Here is a 22,756-nt window from a genome sequence, read left to right as displayed (position 1 = left end):
TATATTAGATAAGGAAGGGACACACACTGAAGCATGTGGTGATTCAGATGATTTTTTATTTCCGTTTAGCAGTGATGACAGAATGTCATAGTGAAATGGCTTCAAAAGTCATTTTTCCCTCTGCCCTGGTTCTGCAGCCTTGTCCCTCGAGGGCACTTCCATTGTACAGTTATATTAATTCTGCTAACTTTCAGACTTCATTGCTGACAATAGGCCTTTTGGCTTTCTCAGACTATTACATTAAATTTCCCATCAAACCATGTCAGCCTCTGAGGTCAGAGATTCCAGGAGAAGCTTTAGATATTTTGCCTTTTGACTTCATGGGCAGGTATTTCTAAATTGCTTTTAGCTTTGTTTTTCCAATGTCAGAAATCATATTGAACCTATCTGAGAACTCAGACAATGAGTGTTTGTCAGGTGAAGGACAAATGGTCCGAGGGGTGGGGAGGGTGTGCACAGACACCCAAACACGTGTTTGCTGGAACACTCCTGTCCTCGGTCACGCCAGTGTCAGCGAGGGTCAGGTACCCTTGGTCCAGCTGCATTTCTCAAGGCAGCAGTGCCTGACCATGCTTTTCACACACACAGGCACCCTGGGTCATTCTCTAAAGATTCATCTTCCAAACAAAAGGCTTTTGTTTTATGTCAGTGTACTTTTAATGCTGACTAGTTTTGCTGCTCTGGAGTTTGTTTGGCATTTTTATAGGAAAATTGAGCGTAATGATCTTCAGTTCACAGCTGGGGAAACTGAGGCACAGAGAGATGAGCTGATATAGCAGGGTGATGAAGGGACAAGAACACAGGGACTCTCCTTCACAGAGTCCTGTCCAGTGTCAGTGTCTGGAAACACTTACCTTGAGGATGTTTGGAAGAATTGAAGTACAGTAGATTTAAACAAAGCAGAACTTATTTGCATAAAACCTGGTTCATGTAAGAATCACCAAAATCTTAGATTGTATTATGTGACCGTGAAGTAGTTTTTAGATTATTGAACAATCTTTGCTGCTGAAGCATTCTTTTTGTCTGTATTTATCAAGATTCTCAGCCTACTTCAATTAATATACAAATTGTTTTAATTTGATGGATTTTTTTTTTCTCTTTGGAATGATTTTACATTATAGGGGGGAAAAAAGTTTTTAAACTAGTGCTTGTCAAATGAAATTTTAAATTTATCACAGATAAGCATCCAGTGTTGAACTGGAGAAAATGTTATTCTAAAAAAGGTGTTACTGCATGCAAAATACAATTAAGTAAAAAATGCAACAGAATTATAGGAAAGAAACCCCAGGCTTTCATTGATAGACACACATGAAAAAACTAAGAGCGTGGAAGGCATATAGAATTCAGCAAAAATCAATGTGTGCAGATTTTTAGCCACTATTTTGCATTTGTAATCATGGTTTCTGTATTTAGAAAACAGGAATTCTGCAGTGTATCCTTCCCCCAAAATTCTATTACTTAATAAGCAAATGAACAGATTTTTCAGAGAAAAATATTTCACCTTGAAAGCAAACTCTGCTCTCTTTTTTTGGTGGTAATTTTAAAGTACCATAATTACAACTGTCTTAATTCTTAGCTGAGGTTTACATCCATAGAGGGGAATGTGTGTGTGTGAGTGCAGAATAACGGGTGGGTGGCAGGGCTGGAGAAAGATGAGCTGAGGAAGGCAGTGTCGATGTGTTACTACCTGCTTGCAGCCATAAGGCCGGGGAATCATTTGTGACACTCTGGGGACAATTTTGTCACCCTGACAGTAATGCTGTTATGCGCCAACTTGACACACAGGAAGAATCCATAAAGACAGATAAGTAACTGTGAAAGTGGCTGGGGATCAGCCTGAGTGCTACCACTCACCTGCAGTGACAAATAGATAGTCATGAAGGATTGAAAATCCTGCCCAACACAGAGATATGTCAGTCCAAAGCCAGAACACTGCGTGGTTACACAGAGGTTGTAGTAAAAATACACATAAGGCACATGCACAGAAGGGCCCCCAGGCGTAAGTATGAGAAGGTTAACTTCAAAGTATATTAGTTCTTCTTTGTAGCTTTTTTTTTTCTGTAAGAATACTTGATGTGTTTCACAATTGGATCAAATTCTTATATTAATTGCATTTGATTGGGCTAATTCGTGCAATTTTAATTGAATTGGGTATATGTTAACATTGGTGTAATGAAGATGAGAATTTGGCCAATGTGATTTTTGTGGGAATCAATGGGTCTGTTTCCAGGTGTCATTTTTTTTTAGTAATTATTTTATACCAATAGAGGTCCCCATCTGCAAATCCAATGAAGAAACTTGTGACTTAAGAAATACATTCTGCTTTTAAAAATACTGTACTTTAGCTGTTGCAGTCAACCATAAGTGCTAAAAATCAGTGCCAAACTGTTTGCTGTTTGTTATGTTATGCAGTTTAAAAAAATTTTTATAGAAAGCTAATGGTAGTTTTATTGCTTTTTGGTTTGTTTGTTTAAGACAAAGGGATGTAATCTAACCTTGAAGACCACTTCTGAATTCAGTCCCTCTTTTGTGACTTCTGTTTCATTATTCATGTTTGATAATCTCAAGTTTATTTCTCAGGAAAGAAGTGAGTTACAACCAAAGATAGATGATGTGCTTGACTTCCTATTTTGTTTACTTTATAATCTCTGCTTTTCTCCTTTTCTTCTCAGTCTGGCCACTGGCTTTCACTTTTAAGGAACTTCCCTTTGTAGGCAGTCTCTGAAGTAATTTTGATCCCTGGAAGAGGGACTAGAAGAACCTGTCAACCCTATATTTTCTTACATCCCACATGCTCAGGATTACTTTTTTTTTCCATGTGTTTTCTTTTTTTTCTTCCGATCTGGAAGTTCCTTGTTGTGTCCTCAATTCCTTTCCATAGTGGCAGCTTTTGAGCAGAGTCTGCAGAGCTCTGAGGTGGTGACTGCTCCCTTCAGTCCTGTGCAGTGCCGAGCTGGAGCTCAGCAGGGTGTGATGGGTCTGATGCCGAGTGCCAATCCCAGCCTCCTTGCTGAGCACTTCCACACATCTCATACACATCCCATTGAACTATTTATTTCATACACTGCCAGTTTCTTTTTTATTCTTTGCCTCTTTGGCATAGTGTTGGGCACAGACTGCCTGGATGGTTTGTGCAGGGTGAGTCGTGGTGCATTTGGCCTCCTCCCCACATGATCTGCACTGACTTTTCTCCAGTCACCTTTTTCTTGAGCTGCTCAGGCATGACTATTTTATTCTCTTGATAATGACCTCCTCTGGAAATGCTGAAGAATAAGAGTTTGGGTAACTCGGGAATCAGTCCCAGTAATGACAAGTCAGTAATGACAAGTCACATAATGACCTTTTGTGCAGTAAGATGCACTGGTCATCATCATCAGCACTTTCCAACTATTTAGCAAACACCTAGCTGACTTCTCCATCACTATATCCTATTTGAATCCCAGATAAAATAAACCTAATACACCAAAATAGCAAACCCTAATAAAGAGACTTTAAAACCTATTTTCTCCCTTGCCCTCTGCCCCACCTCAAGTTCCTCATCACAGAATGCTTTTTAGGCCTAAGTCAAAATATCTGTACCTGCTTGATCTACATTCCTGCACTGTTTTATCCCTTCCTTTTGGTTTTGTTCTTTTCTTTCCTTTTCCCCACCCCTTGTGGTAGAGTACCTGTTCAGCCAAGCCTTCCATTGCTTGTAGGTCTTCTCTTGTGCATTACCAGCCTGGACAAGTGGTCCTTTTTCTGTCCATTCTTCCTTCTTGTCCAAGACTATAACAAGTTTTTGCCTTTGTTAAGAATCATGTATAGCCACTTTAGCCTAGCATAAGACTTTTTTCTGATTTTTTTTCTAGTTGTGACAGCAATTTGGAGTACCTAGAGAACAGTTTTACTGTAAGAAATGTCTCAGGAAAAAAATGAATTTTTAAATTTGGGTTAAACAGACATTAGTCTCTCAACTGTTGATGAAATGGTGTCATCTCCTCTGTTCAGGCTCGGCCTGACCCCCAGATATAGATTTTCAGCTTCTTTAAGACCGCTTCTAATGTGTTGTCAGCTTCTATTTTTGAGCAGGTAGGGTTTGTATTTCTATCGCAATCTTGAACAGTAAAGCCTTTTTAAAGAAATCAAGATTCATGTCTTATTCAAGTATAGGAATTATTTAATAAAGATGCAGCAAATACTCTGAAATTTTTGTGGTAAGAATTAGCACAGCAGTATCTAACTTCCCATTTCATCATATTTTTGCTGAGTTACAATTATTTGAGCTAATTAAAATTAAGGTCAAATACTTCTTCACCAAAAAGTGCAATTTTTACAAAGCTATGGCTTCCCATGATAAATCTCTCTGTTTTATTAAAACAAAATCGCTTAATTTTGTATGACTTTGATCTAAAGTTCAGGTTTTTGATTATTCAAAAAAATTTAATTTTGTGGCACTTGAAATCACCTTCTAGAAGGGTAGATCAAACTCCCATTTTGTTCAGTTTGTTCAGCTTCTTGACAAGAATACTGTATCTTTGATGTATTTTGGACTTTGTAAGACAAAACTGTGTAATGGCCTGTAGGAGTTAAATGACTGCTGAATAAATTATGGGAGATGTCAGCTCATCCCACAAGGGATGTCAACTATGGTGGGAACATGAACATCAGGCTCACCTGACACAAGTCCCATCAAGCTGAACATAGCCACAAAGAAATCAGCCCAATGTTCTGCTGACTAAAAACCAAGTGTTTCAGCTCAGTTCTACGAATCAGAGGGAGTTTTGCAATTTGGAATTATTTGGCCGCTATTTGATAAAATAAATGCAATATATAAAAAAGGAATGGAAATTTCAAAATTTCCTCTGGCACGGAGGTTTGCGGTTTCACTCAGCTTATGTGCAATATGCCATTGGCAAAGCAATTCCATTCTATAGTCAATTGCTCTTGTTGGTTGAACTGAATGCTAATGCAGGAGCTTTTATCTCATTTGAAACATATTAGTCAGAACCCAGAGAGCAAGAGGATACTGCCAAAAGGTGTCTTGCATTGACAGCAAAACTTCCAGCTTTGGGGCTCATCTCTCCTGTTTCCCTTCTAATCTTGGCTCTGTTTGGAGTAAGGAAAATTCGGTTGTTTCCTGTTGCTGCCTAGGAATGCATGAAAAAAAGTCTGTTTCACATTTTCCTCTCTTTTTGTAGTGCCTCTCCCCAGAAGGTACATAATTACTGCAATGTTTATGGTTTGAATGGTGTTAAAGCAGTAGTTGTGCTTTACTACCTCATGGATTTGCAAAGGGCATTGGAAGACTTTTTTTATACTGTATTCCATACACTCATGAAAAAATTGAATGTAATAATTGAATGGATTGGAAACATATTGCTTAGCCAAGGTCTTTTTACCACTGAAGTCTGAATCTCACAAAGAATACCTCTTCAGACTGGACTGGAAATAAGTAGAATGCTGTGGTTAATTTGTCATCAAGAGATTGAAAATGATAGGCTTAGATAACCTGAAATTCAGTATGTATGGTGATTGCTACATCTTCCTTTGTTAACTGTGATTATTCTGTATTTTCTTGGTGATTGCAAGCAGATTACTTCTACTTTTCTATTTTCTTTTTAAAAAAAGGTATATCTTCTTTTTAGCAAAGATCCATACTCAAGTCATAAGTCCAGTGCTTTGGCTGGTACACATTCTTCAGGCACAGTGTAAATTGGGCTGATGGGAAAACAGTACAATCCGGGAAAAGCATCTCATTTTTGACTGACTTGATCCCAGCTAGGGAATGTTTACTGTGCTCCACTGACTGCCATGACACTCTGTGAATTTATATTGTTTAATGTTACTTTCAAGGTTACTATAAAATCTAAATGGAAAAAAAAAAGGTAGGTTGCACACTCCCTGGAAAGGCAATGTGTTAGTAATTTTGTGGCAGGAGACTTACAAGACTAGATAGTTTTCCATAACACTGCACATTTTTGTCTCTATACAAAAGGAAATAATGCCTTGAGCCAATTTGCTTAGTCATCTGCTGCAAACCTCAGTATCCAAATTTTTTACTGTCCATGCTAATCTAGGGCTCTTCCAGAAAGGAAGAAGCGTAAATTGGTATCAGGAGAATCTGGATCGTATTTGTTTCTAAACTTGCCAATCATTTGATGCTTCAAGCTGCTTTATCAACGATCTTAAGCATTTTCTGAAAGACACCTTAAATCATAATTTTTTAGTTGGGTGGGTCTGTAGTCATTGTCTACAGAAGGTACCAATGGGGTCACGAGTGAAAAGTGTAGCGGATTTTTTTTTTTTTTTTTTTTGGTAAAATCAGGAAATTTGATATGTTGGTTACTGTGGGCCTTTGTGGTTACTACAGGCCTTATTGTAGTTCCTGGTTAGTAAAGTAGTTATCTGTGAAGTGTTTCTACTAAGAATGCCTGACCAAGGGCAGGGAATGGAAGGAAAGCTGGATTTGTGGGGGTTTGGTCAGAGAGACCCCCGGTGCTTCCAAGCCAGTAGGACATGGGGTGGCTGACAATTCAGGAAGAGTGCTGTGCCCTAAATAAGTAATGTGGACACAAGGAATTGTTTTGCAGCAATGTTTAACAGGAACTGAAGTTAGGAGACACCACACATGTTCTACTGCAGAGAAGGCTGGAGTTGTGCACAGAAGCAGGAAAGTCACAGTGTTACGAGAAGGGCTCACAGAGGTCAAACCCTCCATTACAAACTGAATAGATTGTAAATAATACGTGTAGGTCACAGAGATATCTCTTTTTCCAGTGATTAATTATGCAAATCTGGTATTCTATCTCAGGTCAGATCTCTGACCATGTATGTAGTTTGCTCCTTTTTTGTGGAAAATTTCTGAGTTCTACCCTCTCCTCCCTAAAAGGAGCTACTAGTAGAGTTTCAGAACTTTCAAGCTGCATTTTTTGCTAATTTATTTCAAGCAAAGTGCCTTTTATGGGCTTATCTACTATTTTTTTGCATTAAAACACAAGCAGAACTCAACCAACTTGAACAGGTTGAATGCCACATCTGTGCAGAAGATACCAGCACACTTATTTACGGCTCAAAGAAACAGAGTCTAAATTAAAGCAGCTATTGCTATCGAATGCATAAGCGGCCATTATGAATTATCCTTAATTATAGCCATTTCCTAAACTAATAAACCTGCTAAATCTTTTTTGCAAAGGTTAGTTTACACAGTGCGTATAAAATCCGCATGTGCTACGCATCAACCACCAGCTGTCTGACAGTGTGTTGCTATTGCAGTGAGTGTTCACATAAATTTTATGTTGGTTATATTAACAGTCAGTCCATATCACTACCCACAGATGCCAGTAGACATAAAAATTGCTCTCCAGTGAGCCTAAATATCCCTAGAAGCTAGTTGTGTCTAATGTTCCATGTAGTATTTGTACGTGAAAGCAGCAGATTGAAAAGTTATTTACAGATGAATATTTCAATCCAGTTAGTTCATATTGGCCTACTTAGGCTTCTTTGCTGGTTTATTTGTATGCTAAATAATTCACTAAAGGTTCTTGTTTACTTTCAGAAGTAGTTTCTATGAAATGCAAACAACAGAGCCAACTTTAGGTGCTCTAAAGGCTAAGCAGCCCTGTTTTAAATGCAGGTCAGAGCTACAGACAGCATCTTGCAGATGGGCTGTCACTCACAGTTTTACTCTTTTAGTTGCTGGGTCTTTAAAGAATTTATTGGGATTTGATGCTTTAATATAAATATTTTGCAATAATGGGTTATTTTTTCTTACTCAGGCCTTTTCTATGGACAAATTTGAAGTCCTTCAGTGTCTTCCCATTAAGCAGACAGAACTGGCATGTTGTGAGCTGGTTAGATGGATTCTTGACAGTGCGCAGGACTAGCAGGTGCAATAGATATGTGATTCCTCCTGCTGTAGGACATAAATACATTTTCATGTGAATGTTTATGGTCTAATGTTTGCCTACCATTTGTTGTATCCTTTGATTTCTTGATTAATCAGAGCACTGGACAAATGCAGCCGTTGTCTGTTCCTTTATTGAGATCCAGGAACTTAGCAACACTGCTAACACAGCACTGTCTACATCACAGTGTTCATCTGTGTGCTAACTTTTTTATTTTATAATATTGATTTTATCATTTTTACTGTTTGTAGTAGGAGTTGCTTTATTGATATTTACTCAACCCCTCTTTGTGCAAACGCTGTGGAATACTTTGTTGCAGGTATTGACATACATTTGCTGGTTGCTTCACCAGCATCAGCTTATTTCACCCAAATGGTATTCAGATGCTGTAATTGTTTCTTGCTATTGATTTTAGATTGCATTTGTAACATGCTTCTGGAGACTGTGGCACACATGCTGAGTCTGGCTACAGCTTTAGTTCAACCTTTTCAACAAGAATGTAAATCACACGTATTAAAATTGCAACACCATAATGTTTTAAGTCTTGATTTGCTTTTCAAAGATCTTTCAAGAAAGATGGAGACCAGTCAGCTCTTGATGGATTGTGAAGGAGTATCTTACTGCTTCTTAAAGAATTCTGAGCTATTAATGAATATTCCAGCATAATACTAGGGATGATGTACTGTCAATGCTGATCTGTTTTTGTACAAATATGTCATTGCTCAGGCATAGGGTCACAAAGACATTTAAGAGTGAGTTATTTTGTTGCCTGCATGTCCTACCATTTGTAAAATGAGGACTTCTGGACACATCTTATCTTCACCAATTACTCTGGATGGGTATAGAGTGCAACATGCCTTTTGCAAGAGTTTCTTTAAAGAATGTGTGATTTCACTTGACTTGCTCTCAATCTTTCCACAGAAGTCTTTATTAATAAGTTGACCTGCCAAAGTGCCATGGAGGCACGGGCCTTCAGTGGCATCACCCAGGGAATGAAAACCCCGAATACAAGTTAAAATAGCTTCACTAGGAAATACCCAAGGATGAAGTAGAAGCTTATGATACTACCTAAGAAAGTTAACTAGTAAAAAATGCATAACATGTCTAGTGACTTTTATCTATTAAATTTTTATTTATTAATTAGCCAGCAACAGTAGAGCAGAATTACAAACTTAGATAAAATTTGTAAACTTGACATAACCTTCTGAAAATCAGAGGAAATGTAGGTTCTATAAAGTATAGGAAAATTTCTTCTCTTGTGCCCCTAATGTATGAGATGGCTCCTGATTTATTACTCATTTAACTGGTGGTGCATTTTGCACAGCAAGTGCTTTGTTCCCATGCTGGTATAACTTTAGGTATCTATAGAACATCTCTTCGAAGAACTGAGTAGCAGCTTTTAGAATTAATTTGCATACTTGTTTTTGAAAACTGAGTTGCATTTTAATAAAAAAAAGGATGGTACATTAAATACAGTTAAAAACAGAATCCCTGGGAAGGTTCATGGGGGTTTGCACCAAAAGTACAGATTAGTACAATTGGGCAGATTTGAAAATTTCACTTGCATTAAGAAAAATTTTAAAAGGAGCATTTCATAAAAATGCAAGAGTGAACGTTTATGTGGAGGGAAACTTCATTACACGGGGAATTCGTTGTCCCAAAAGATGAGTTGAGCGTTGTTGGTATTGAAATACAAAACCCCTTTGCCAAGATATCAGCAATCAAATGCAGTCCTCATGTGATTGCACCAAATATAAAACTTGGCCCCACTGTGTTGTCTGTGAGTAAAGACAAATCAGCAGTTCTTCTACAGCAGACAGGCAAGGAAAAAAGCCATTATGAAATATTAGTGAACATGTCATGAGACATCAGTAGTTTGCAGAAGCTGTCCTGTTTGTCAGTGCTGCCCTAGTTTCTTAGAATACTTGTATTTAAGAAAAAATTCTGTGTAATTTTTATACAGAAAAAACCCAAATTCATTCCAAGTCCTTGAGAAACACAAGTGTTATGAAAGGAATTAAATTGCATGCTTTTTATTTAGATCAGAATGTATATGTTTTGCAAGTGTACTAAATATTTTGAATGCAGCATTTTAGTGTGGAGAAATTGTGGCATCTTCAGAGTGATTATCAGCTTCGTGCTTTTCCTGAATTCAGGGGAAGTTTCCTCTGGGCAAGGAGCTCAGGACTGGGCTCCGTCATCGTCAGTTAATTGGGCAGAAATCTGAAAATGGCAGTGTTTGAAAGAAGTGTGTGTGTGAAGGCAGACAGGCATCCTGCAACAACTAATTCACCCACATAGCACATCTTTGAACTGTCTAAGGCATAGCTAACTGTTTACATGCTACCAACAAGAGTAAATACTCTGAACAGAAGGAAAAGACAGAGTTGCTGTGAATAAAGAAAAAGATTACAAGACAGCCCATCTGCTAGAGTACCTGTCACCTCCAGTTACAAGCTGGAGGCAGCCCTACCTCGGAGCAACTAGAGACCAGTTTATTATTCAAACAGGAGAGAAGGAGAAGCTAACTTAGACCTCCACTTTCTGTCTGATACGGTGTCAAAATATCAGTTTCAGGGAATTCTGTGGACAGAATAGTGATGATAAGTTGAGTCTAAACACTAACAAGAAAATAGCTAAAAGAACTGCTTCAGCAGAGCTAAATGGCTCTCCTGGCTAATAGCTATGCAGGGGGTTGAACACCCTGGCTCTCAGGTGTAAACAAGAATTCTGCCAAGGAAAGTACTACTGGCAACAAGGACGAGAATTATATTAATAGCTAAGGTAATCTTGTTATCCTTAAGAATCCTGATTATAGTGATTTAAGAAACAATCACCTGGTTGTCATTGTATGGCAAGCCTGACAAAGGCAACTTTAGAGAGCCTTAAATTAAGCCACGTAATTTCCTTTTCTCTTTGGAATACCTATTGTTTGTATACATATATAATATAGCAGGAATGGGAATAGCTATTGTCTTTGGAAACCTATTCTAGATGTCTACAGCCAGGTCAAGTTTCCCTCCTTCCATTACCATTGTCAAGACCAGGTAGGGTGGTCACAGACAGTTTTCACAGTTCTTACAATGTGTGAGGAACCAATTTAATTTTTATTTTTGCCTCAACGTTGTCCGATTTTATTTCTTGAACTGTTGGTTAAGAATTCATTTTCTGAGAGCAGGTGGAAAATAACTAGAGGAGCTGTACACCATGTGCTGAAAGTCCTAACACATGGCACATGCAGAGCTCAGCTAGCATGTGTCAGGGGGTGGAGACTGCCTACGTTAAAGTGTCTGAGCAGGAACCCCTTTAGAAAAGGGAGGGAAGCTCTGTCTCTGAGGAGATCACCCCTGACAAACAACCAGGGGAGAGAAAACTGCCACCACTGGGCTGCAGGTGACTCCCTGGAGAGGTGGGGAAACTCCTCCTGCTAGGGGACAGTTTCCCTGAGTAGCCAATGGTTATCTTCAAGGGATAGGACTGTGGGAGGAGCCTTAGTGTATAAAAAGAAATTAAATGCATCACAACTGGGTCCCATCTGGTTCTGGGTCCACTTGCCCACTTGTTCATCCCATTTTTGCTCCTGTCCTCGCCCTGCCTGCATTTCGTCTCCCTGCAGTCTACCCTGCTTTGTCCCTGCCTGCCTTCCCTGCCTGCCTTCCCTGCCCACACCTGTTCTGTCTACCCTGTATCCCTACTCCACAGGCCTGCCTACCACTGCCCACAGCAGCCTGCTGCTTCCCTGAAAAAAACCTGTTCAATCTGTGCCCCCTATGGCAGTGAGGACCTCAGGCTTAGGCCTAGGGTTAGGCGTCAGAGAGCCAAGGAGCCTGCGGGTCCAGGAACACTGGGGCTGGAAAGGGTATGCCAAGGCCATCCCAACAGGGCCCCAGCATTGCTGCTTCTCCATCTTTCAGATCTGGAAAACCCATGGTATTGGGTCTGGGTTAAGGGCTAGGGTTAGGGTTGGGATTGAGAGAGCCAAGGAGCCTAGAGCTCCAGGAACACTGGGGCTGGAAAAGGCACACCAAGGTGATCACGGCAAGGCCCCAACATTGCTGCTCCTGCAGCTTTCTGATCTGGGCCCCCCACAGGGGTGGGGACCTCAGCTCCAGCAACAAGGTGCCCTCTGCCCTTAGTCTTAGGCTTCAGAGAGCTGTTGAGCCTACAGCTCCAGGGACACTGGCACTGGAAAAGGCATTGCAAGGGCATCACAGCAGGGTGGCATAACATTCCTGACACTGCACTGTTGTAATGTGGGCCACCTGTTGTGATCAGGATCTCACCAGGAGTGCCAAGCTGCCATGAGTGTTAGGGTTAGGATTTAGGGAGTCAAAGAGCCTACAGCTCTAGGAACACTGAGGCTGGAAGAGGCATGCCATGGCGATCCCATCAGCACCCCAGCATTGCTGCTCCTACATCTTTCTGATCTTCACTACCTCATTTAGTCCAAGGATGTCACCCAGGATTCCCCTCCCGTTCCATCCAGGATGGGTGGGACTGCCCACTCACAAGACAGTCGTTTTGGTTGCAAGGTTAGCAGAAGGGAATCCCAAAAAAACTAATGGATGGTCTCCCCATGGACACGTTGGAGAAGGTGGTACTAGAATGTCAGACTAAATGTGTGAGAAACCAAGCTCAGAGAAATGTAGTATGAACCTGAGCACACACCCTTTCAATGACCTACCCAGGGAAGAAATTGTGCTGCCACGGCTCGCAGCACACACCCTCTACCTGCTGGTTGGAAGCCAAGGGTGCATCCTGGGATTCTGTCCCTTTCTTTCTGTTTCTCTCTTGGTCTCTCTTTCCCCCCTCTCTACTTAATTTTCTCTTCCTCTCCAATAGGGATACATATCCTTCCTTATCAATAAATGGTTCTCAGATACAATACTTGCCTCATTTGTGCTTGATTTCATCCAAGAAATCTGTTAAAAAGAATCCCCCCCCCCCCATGATTCCCTCATAGTAGAACGTGACACAATGTTTTTGTTTTACCTAGTATCCCTTGGGGAATGCACAAATTGGGTGCAGACATGTAGCAGGCCATCTTGACATTGATTTTTGAAGGTTCATTAGATAAATGCTGACATCATAGATTGATGTCTCTTTAAAACAGTGCCTGGCACAGAACCATTGGGAGAATCAAAAATATCGACTTACCATGTTTGTGCAGGAGGCCCATGGAGATCTCATGCATTAATGGGTCTATCAATTTGAGTATTCTTTAATTATTCTGATTGTACACCTTGCAGCTGGAAAGTGGCTTTATTAGGACTCCTGGCTAGGTAGTCACACCTTTTAAAGAGGAGAAATAGTAGTGAATTATCTACTTTGTCATCACCTCTTGAATTGTTCAGGGAGTTATTTAGTTTGTTTCTTTTTCTTTTATTATGTGCTAATTTGCCTGTGTAATGTGGTAGTAAAAATGAATAGGGATGCAGTGATGGGCCAGTGCAGAGGCCAAAATGCTATGTGGTAGCTTAGAGAAATAGTTGCTGGTAAAATAAAGTTGATGGTTTTGTTCGTGTTTAACCCCTCACCCTGGCACCATCAATAGATTGAAGACATCATTTGTATCTGCAAGTGTTTGTTTAATTAAGACCTCCTAAAAATCTTTGCTATTGATTCATTCCATTATCTTATTGATTAACTGCACTGGATCATGTACTTGCTCTTTAGTGGAAGGCAACAGTTTCAGCCTGCCGTCATTTACCCACAGATGTGAACAGTAAGCAATGTTCAGCATCCATGTCTGCCAAAGTGTCTTGTGTTTTAATGAAGTACTGGCTGCAATTCCCTGTATTACATGAGAAAAGCCAGTTGTCTCCTGCTGGTGGTGTGACCAAGCATAAAGGTTTTCTTCCAGTTATTCATAAAGCAGCTGCTTACCAGGGAATGTTGGAAAGTTGTGCTTTGCATTTCTATGTTAAAATCTAGAGGTTTGAGTCAGAGCAGCAAATTAACACAGATGACCTGCATATCTCATTTTCACAGTTTGTAGTTTGGATTTTTCTGTACTGGAAAATGATGTAAACCAGGATTTTTATAATACGATGTCATATTTGTGCCTTGCAGCTTCACCTTGTGGAGTTTTCTGCATAAGCTACTATTAATATATGTGTATATGTGATAAAAGCAGCCTACCACTGTCTCTCTGAAGATTTTTCTCAGAAAAATTATTCAGTAGCAATATTCTGGCTGCTCAAGAATTGCACTGTCTGGCTACATTTGTGCAGGCACATGTGCCCTTGTTTGTCAGCTCTTTGTCTCTTTTTTTTTTTTTAAATTTTTATTTTTATTAGAGTCCTTTCCTTATACCATTGTGATAGCAGTGTGGCATGTAGTACCTTATTTTATAATTCCAGAAATGAGTTTCTGTGTTGGAAGTGAGAATCTGACAACTCCAACCTGCGGGGACCAGCTGCCACAAGGTCACACAAATGTGATGTCCTCGGCTGCTTGCCCACCCCAAGGTGGGCTGAGTGCTGCTCTCAGAATTGCTCATGCCACCTCTCAGATTTTTAGGGGATACCATTAGTGGCAAGAAAAAGGTGGTGACTGACAGTAAAATTATTGGTAAGTCTAAAGCAAGGGAAAAACCCCCAGCCCAGCATTTTCTCTTTCTGTCCTGACATTTGAGTGACAATCCAGATTGGACCAGGGTAACAGCCAATATTTCAGTGGAAAATTTTAAGACATTATGCATGCCATATTGAAGTGTTCCATAGGAAATAGGGCATATATTTATTTTCACATGCAGCTCACTCTTGCCATTTCCAATATACTATAGGTACTGTGGGTGGTCTCCTAGCAAATGCCAGCGGGTTCTTTGCTGCTCTTGTGAAGGAGGGGCTCAGAAACTCCCACCATGACAAAATCACTACTTTTTCCTCCCTTTTTTATATAAAATGAAAACTTCTCCACTTGAACTGTTTTAAAATTCTAGCTCAGTTGAGACTTTTATGTTTAGTTAAGTTTATATATCTGCTGGCATGCTTTGTTAATTTAAGCCAAACCCTCAAATTTACCTTGGCAGAGTCACTGATTTTGTTGGGTTCCCTGCACCCTATTAAATGACCTAGCACCAAAACAATATCCAGCGGACAGATGACTCTGTTCTGATTACTTTTCAGGGTCTTTGATGGCAGCAGTTGGTCCTGACTCAGCCTTTTTGTTACCTTAGCATGGCAATTTTTAGTGCTTCAGGTTATTTGTAACTGCATAAATGCTAAAATTAAATCACAAAGTACACATTCCTTAAGTTCTTGTTCTTTAAGCCATCCCTGAGAAAATGTCATGCAGCCTTTTTTTTCTTCTTTTTTATGTGCAAGTAATAGGTTCTTCTGATTGCTATCATAAATAACTGTAATATTTATGATTTAGATACGTAATACATATCATATATGAGAAGTTGCTCTTCAGGTTCTGGAACTGTGCAAGACGGGGTAGAAAGGATTACCTTGTTACAGGAATCGTCTTTGTTTCCCTTCTGGTCCAGAATCATTAATTTTTTCTGTTTATTTAACCCAAATTACTGCATCACTTTGGGGTTGCTGTTGTGGGAGGTCCTGGCAATCTCTTAGGTGGCTGGTAATATCCTAGGAGGCTTTGTCTCAGAGCAGATCTAGAACTGAATTTTGTATTTGGTGGGGAATCAGTAGGAACACAACTATTTGCCTGACAGGCCCACAGGAGGCTGAAGGACTAAGGCAGCAGCTTGGGGACATGGGACAGGGTAGGACTTGTTCCTTCCTTTGATAGGCCTTTCTGAACTGCGTGGCCTTGGCATCTGTATCATATTCTTTCTGTGCCATGTTTGGCTTGGATTTTTTGCTTAGCTGGAGTCTGCTCCTTTTCTTAGGTTCTGAGCACTTACTGTGATTAGAGAACGCTCAGCCAGAATGGGCTCTGTCCAGTTCTTACCAATTATTGAAATGATGGGAGAGAAGTTCCACATGTCCCTTCTTATTTCATCTATGGGCAGGCTGATCAGACCCAAATTGCAGTAAATTCACCTTAGTTACTTGTACCCTTGATGGCTTTAAGTGAGTTTCAGGAGGTTTTGGTGAAGCACAACTACACCGTGTCCATCACCTTGTTGAGGGCCCAGTTTACTTTTCCAGATGAGAGACACACACTTTATACTGGGCACTGTTAGATAAACTGTTAGGGGTATCCTGGCTAGCTCAGGGGTGCTTAGGGAAATGGGATCACACCTTTGGATTGTGAATTAGACTTTATTAGTTTATGTTCAAATAAGTAAAGAACAGTAGAGTTCCGAGTGTTTTTGTGGAAAAGAGAATGGGTTTGTTTCTCACTGTTCCAATTATTCCAATTATTATTATTCCAATTATTTTGCAATCTTAAGTCATTCATTTCTATTTCTGCTGGAAAATGTAAATAGCAGTAATAAATACTGATAGAAAGGGCAGTCATAAGTCCTGTGGAAAATGTCAGCATTTGAGACAGTTTCTATAAGGACAAAAAGTCAAATTCCCAAAAATTTACTGTAATCTTCAATTCAGAAAACACTTTAGCACAGGTTAGTGAAAGTATTTTGTGTTCCAAAAATATGTCTTTTGAGAGATCTTTTGGATATATTTAGCTAAATGTAAGTTAATTGTTTTGAATATGTTAAAATGAGATTTTTTTACAATTGGAAATGTCTTTCCAAAATATCTTTGAAGCATTTAATGAGTTGAAACCAACCCCTTCCATGAACTTTTATGCTTTCAAGAAATTAGGATTTTCTGGGGAAAACATATTTCATTGAAAAGATCCCAGCTAAATCTATTGAAGATTTATTATTTATCATGGACCAAACCTTGCTTTCTGTACCTACATAAATAGTTAATGAAAGTGCTTCCAAGCATAAAGCATGAACTATTTGGACCAATGTTATAAAGTGCTTTGAGCTGGGAGAAATAGAAGCTGGAACATGGAAGTTACATTATAAGCAGAGTTATTTTTGTTCTGTAGAAAAACTTTTAATTGTCAAAGACTTAAAAAGAAAGTACTTTTTCCCCCTTTTTCAATCCTATAAGAGTTAACTTCAGCACACGTCTAATATTATATTGCAGTTGTCAAAAACACAATGCTATTGTTTTGATTGCTGAAACATAGGTGGAGATCAACTGAACAATTATACCCTCCAAGTAATATTTCAGGAATTGTCAAACTGAGCATGAGCTTCCAGTGGGAAGGACTTACTTTTAAGGTTGAAATTTTGGTGTATAATGTCTGTACCAGTTTATGGCTTTGCTGACTGGAGTATACAAAGGTATTTCACAAAACACAACATCTTGGTCTTTTCTGAAGAGTGAACTTACTACATTCATATAATAGAAATCTGAACTCATGTATCTTTATGTAACATTGATTAAAACAGGGTATTTTATGAGAAATAGCACTTATAATTGCTGAAACTGGTACAAGTGACTGGAGTACTTTGAAATCTGAATAGAAAGAAAAGAACACTTTGAAGTAAGGTCTGCATTAAAACAAAAAGGTAATCCAGCATTTTGGGAAAAGAAAATGTATAGGATTAATCTTGCTGGATTTTTCCCCAAAATTGCTGTTTAGCATTTAAGATAAATTAATTCTGAACATGCTTCCTATATAATACTGAACACTCTATCAAAGTGAATGGGTGTCTTGTCTGAATGAGAACAGCAGAATAAGACTGTATATGTTAATATGAGGCATTACAAACTGGAAGATGTTTGAAAAAAGTAAATTAGAGCTTCATGAATCTTTCTTGTTAACTATATCCACTCGACACATATGAGACAGCTTTCTCAACAGATGGGGACCACTGATAGTAAACATAATTGGGCAAAGTATGTCTAAGAACTTGAGACATCATCCTATTCTGAGCCCTTCATTGTTGTCAGTATATTAGGAATTTCCAGGTTAATTTTCACATGGAATACTACAGAACAGAACTATCCTAAAATATATACTTCATATTCAGGCACTCTTTTATTTCCTATAGAACCTGTAGAGTTCAAATGTAAACTGTGACTATGATTCTATCTAGCATGTTTGCCAAAACATGGCATACAAAACTTTTCTGAAGATAAGACAGTCAGAATTTTCACTGCTCTGGGTAGGTTCTTGTTACTTGCTTGTATTTGCTTATACTATTGGTGAACTTGCCCTTCCAGCAGAGAGTTTGGTATGTCATTCCACACCAGTGAGGAAAAAAGTGCACAACAGCACTAAAAGTAAACAAACAAAAGCCTCAGTGGAATTTCTGCTCAGCAAAACACTGTGTTGTGAAGATTTCTTTCTAACTTCCCTGCTTTTCCCTCCATCTGAACCCAGATATGTGTCCATTAGGATTTCTTGGAGGCTGTAGCAGGCTAAAACAATCCTTGCTGTGATTGCTGGTGCACTCGTGTAGTTCTGTCCCTTTTCTCCTGCAGACAGAAGTGTAGAGTTTTCAGAATCTTTGGCCAGGGCTACCCTAGCAACCTTCTGTAAATGGGAGATACTTTGGAAGAAGGATCCAAAGATGTATAGCTGCATGTTGATTTTCATGCACCCCAAAAGACTGAACTGTTTCTATTTTTCCCCAGGCAATTACTCCGTCTCTCTGTAGGTAGGCAAATAACTTCTCACCTGGAAATGAAACAATGAGCAAACCTGTATGAATTGCTTTTATTTCCTGACCACTTACTGCTGAAACACTGAAGTTTAGTTTTAATCTTGTCTATACTTCTACAGAGTCCCTAGGGACAAGGAGCTGTTTTATGTACAGCTTAGCCTGAAGCACTTGCGTCACTGTACAGTTTTGTACTGCTTGTTTAATAGACCAAAAAAGTCAACATCTCTTTGGAAGAACAATTTGTGCTTAAAGTAGTCGCCAATTCCAAGAGATCCTGTTGAGGTAGAATGTTGTGAGAAACCCAAAGTTGGAACAAAACCTCTTCTTCCCTAATTATAATGTTAATACTTGGGAAAACTTAAGCCATTCTGTGTTGGTTTATGTCAATAAAGGTTTGGGATTTTTCTTTCTTGCCCATCCTGCTTTGGGAAGCTGGAAGTACGTCAACATTTTTACCTTCAGTGTAAGAATGTTTCAGTTGCATATTATTATGGAAACAGATTACATCTTTGAAAAGAGACAATCTGCATTTAAAATATCTTTAATGAAAAGAGGTCAAAAACTTTAGTTCTCAGATTTATAGAATAAGTGAAATTGAAAGGGATTTCAGGAGTTGTATAGACCAACCTCTTGCTCAAAGCATTATTATCAATGAGGTCAGATCAGATTGCTCAGGGCATTTACCAGTCAGAGCTTGAAAACCTTCAAAGATGGAGATGGTGCAACTTCTTTGGACAACCTGTTCTACTACTTGGCTGTCTTCATGGGAAGAAAGATTTTTCTTATATCTGGTTAGAACTTCTCTTGTTTCAGTTTCAATCTGTTGCCCCTTTTCTTCCTCTGAAGAGCCTGGCTCCAGCATTTCCTTGCATGACTCTCTATGGTACTTTGTTGGTTTTTGTCACGCAGGTAGACTGCAAACTATTAACCTTTTTGCTCTGAGCCCCAAGTTGTCAGAGTAATTTTTGTTTTGCCTTTCTATGTGTCCATTCAACCTGACTTTATTAACTTATGGCTTTATTAACTTATGGGATGACTTTATTTTTTCTGCAGTGGTTTGTTGTAGGTGTCTGTCAGATAAATCCTGCCTTTGGCCACAAGCACAAAACATTTGGTTGTTTAGTGTCTTAGTGAAATGCAACTAAGTCACTACTTTTCATAGAATGGGGCATGTAGTGTATGCACTTTAAAACGTGCACAGTATACATTTACAGAGGAAATTAAGCACTGAAGCTAATATAAGATTGATGAGAAAAAGCTCACTGTCAGCATGTCATAGTATTACAAGCTGTATCAGATTTGTGTACCCAGCATTAGGTTTAAAGAAAGCACATTAAAAGCAATGTATGGTTGCCTGGTTTCTTCGACTATCAAATACAAAGCCACACATGAGCAATTCTGAGAGCTGAATATAACCCCTCTGACAATATCAAACTCTTGAGTGCTTCTGACAGCCACTGTTGAAGCCAGCTGATTTGTAGAATAACACATTGTCCATTCCTTCAGAAAAGTGAAATTACTGTCCTCACCTGGCCATATTGAAATGATTTAATTTGATTTCAGGAAAATCCATTTCTAATTACCTACAACTTTTTAGCAGTTTCTGTTGTGATGATAGTTTTACAGATTTCATACAGCAACTAGAGCTTCTATCCTCCTATAGAAGTCCTGAATAGTTCTATGTATACGCTCACATCTATATTAGGTGTGTTTCATTCCACAAATTGCTAAACATTCCAGGCCTACTTTTGCAGGCTGTGTGTAAGAGAATCAGTAGTTCTGTTGAGACCCATGTCTGACAGTGAGTGCATGGTGAATGACTCAGAACCAGAGTATACAAAACATTGTGGTATTGTTAACAGTTTATTGAGGTTGACAAGATCCTAAATGTCTGGATTTTATATTAATCTTGAATTTTCAATCAAGAAATGTTTCTGCAATTGTGCTTTCACTCTTTTTGAAGGGAAAAAAGAATATTGGCTTTTAAATGGTGGCATGACCACGTGTCTTAATGTATAGGTACAAGTGGTCTGGCAGCTTGTCTGTTCAGTGGTTTGGTATGGAAAATCTACATGTTACCATCCTCCTAGAAGTCAGTAATCTGAACTGCAGTTAATCTGCTAGATTTTTGCTGTAATCAATATTATTATCATGTCTTAAAATTATATGTGTATGGTTAATCTGATTGGCATTAACCTATCATATATTTGATGATTTTTTAAGCTGTCTTGTTTCTGTTGGTTTTGCATTGTTTCCTTTCCATTTTAGCATCACCATCATGCAGGTTAATTTGAACGTCCTACTTTGGAAGACTATCATGTGTCAATTTAGCATCTTCATTGAATTTATACTATGTTTGATTTTCTCATTCTCAAGCAGAATGTGTATTTTGATTAATTTAATGCTCTGATGTTTTCTTTTTATTACTAAACAGCAGATTCTGTCTCTTGCAAGACAAGGATGTTTGCATGTAAAGTTTCTCCCATCATTCTCTCAGTTTAGCAGGGATGCCTGGTTGGGGTGTAACTGAAAAAAAGAAGTATATGTAGAGTACCACTGCATCTTAGTCCTTGTTACAGCTCAGCCCAGACAAGCTTACAGCTTGTAAAGCTAATCATGCTATATAGTTTATGTACCTAGAAACATTAATCACTAACAAGGAGAAGAAAGTACAGCAAAATCCAAGGTACAACGGGTGTTTGCCTCTCACTTTTATCTTCTGAGAAATTTTAGTTTCAATAACCAAGGTAAAACAAGCTGAACATAGGCAAAGCTAATTAAATAGAAAACAAAAAAACACCTGGTTTTTGTCTGTTTGAGGCATCAACACAAATGGCAAAGGAAATTCAGCCATCCTGTGGAATAAAATACTAAGGCACATTTTTTAGCTGGACCAGAGAGTGGCTGGTGTACTAAAACATAGTAATGCTGAGGGAGATTTGTAAAGAACATGGAACCAAGCACATTTGAGACCCAAAGAAGTAGCAAAAAAAGGTCAGAAAGACCAGCAAAGTCTCTTTTGGAAGCTCATTTTTTTGGACCTTGATCTTCTGCTGGACAAAGAGAACAGAGAGCAATAGTAATTGAGTTGAAGATACTTAATATGAATTACAACACTAAACAAAACACACCACTGGTGTAAAATGGAGCAAATTATGAGTGTAGCAGAGGACCTTCAGCAGATTTTTTATTATTACTATTACTATTATTAATATTACTATTATTAATATTACTATTATTAATATTACTATTATTATTATTATTATTATTATTTCTGGATTTTTCCTGTAACAACATGCAAAATTTTTATCATATAGTAACATTTTTTTCATCAGCAATTAATTGAATCCATTATCTACCTCATTATAGAATACATGGAAGGTGGAAATTTATGAAGGACATTATAAAAGATATTACTTATTTGGTCATTCGAAGTTGCTGGGATCAAATTTGAAAGCAGCTTGCTCAGATTTCTAGGCTGCTGTGGCCTAGCACCTTGAAAGGTGCCTGTTATTTCCTACCCATTTGTTATAGTATCCTGTTCTTGGCAGGATGCCTACTATTTAAGGTTACTTTCATTAATCAGCCATAAGTTAATTTCTTTGCAGGCAGAATCTCTGATCTCATTATGTTGTCTTTAAAGCTGAAGACCTCAGGTTGTTTTATTTTTACTTTGATATCACTGTAAAAAGATAGTCTTAAGTTAAAGAACTGTGTCTCTGGGGAATCATTTGGTAGTCTTTGAAAAAGTGACAAATTGGACAATCGTGAAGCAATACTCACATCTTTAGTTAAAAGTCACAAAATTCAGTGACTGATGCATTTCTGGAATGTGGATCGTATCCTTAAAATAACCTGCACTCTATGGATTGCCTTGCAAAGGTACATAGAAGAATTATTCTTACAGGCTGCCTGGTGTCAAGGCTAAACACATAATTAAGTCAGTGTTAACATGGGAAAATCATTTTTTTCTGCCCAGTGACATGCAATTCTTTTTCTAGGAGCTATGTGCATATTTTAGCTTATATCTTTGACTCTCTTTGTTGTACTTCTTTCTGACTTTTTTTAATAGCAGTCAACATGTTTAAAAGTTTATAGGCTGATCCACGACTCCTGTGTAGTACATTTTTGCTTTGAGATGTTTCTTTTCTAACAGACTGATCACTTTTCTTTTCTTTTCTTGGTTTGTTTTTTTTTTTTTTTTTTCAAAGATAGATGGCCATTACCAGTACATGGGAACAGCAGTCTGACTTGATATGTTGCA

At 38.6% G+C, this 22,756-nt stretch overlaps 1 protein-coding gene across 6 annotated transcripts in view; it reads left to right on the top strand.

The window, feature by feature from the left end:
• FTO (FTO alpha-ketoglutarate dependent dioxygenase) overlaps positions 1-22,756 on the top strand; it is a 330,070-nt gene that overhangs the window by 186,042 nt on the left and 121,272 nt on the right. The window lies entirely within an intron of this gene.

Source organism: Aphelocoma coerulescens, chromosome 11, assembly GCF_041296385.1.
Source record: "Aphelocoma coerulescens isolate FSJ_1873_10779 chromosome 11, UR_Acoe_1.0, whole genome shotgun sequence".
NCBI classification, from domain to species: domain Eukaryota; kingdom Metazoa; phylum Chordata; class Aves; order Passeriformes; family Corvidae; genus Aphelocoma; species Aphelocoma coerulescens.
This window is presented reverse-complemented; position numbering and strand designations above follow the sequence as displayed.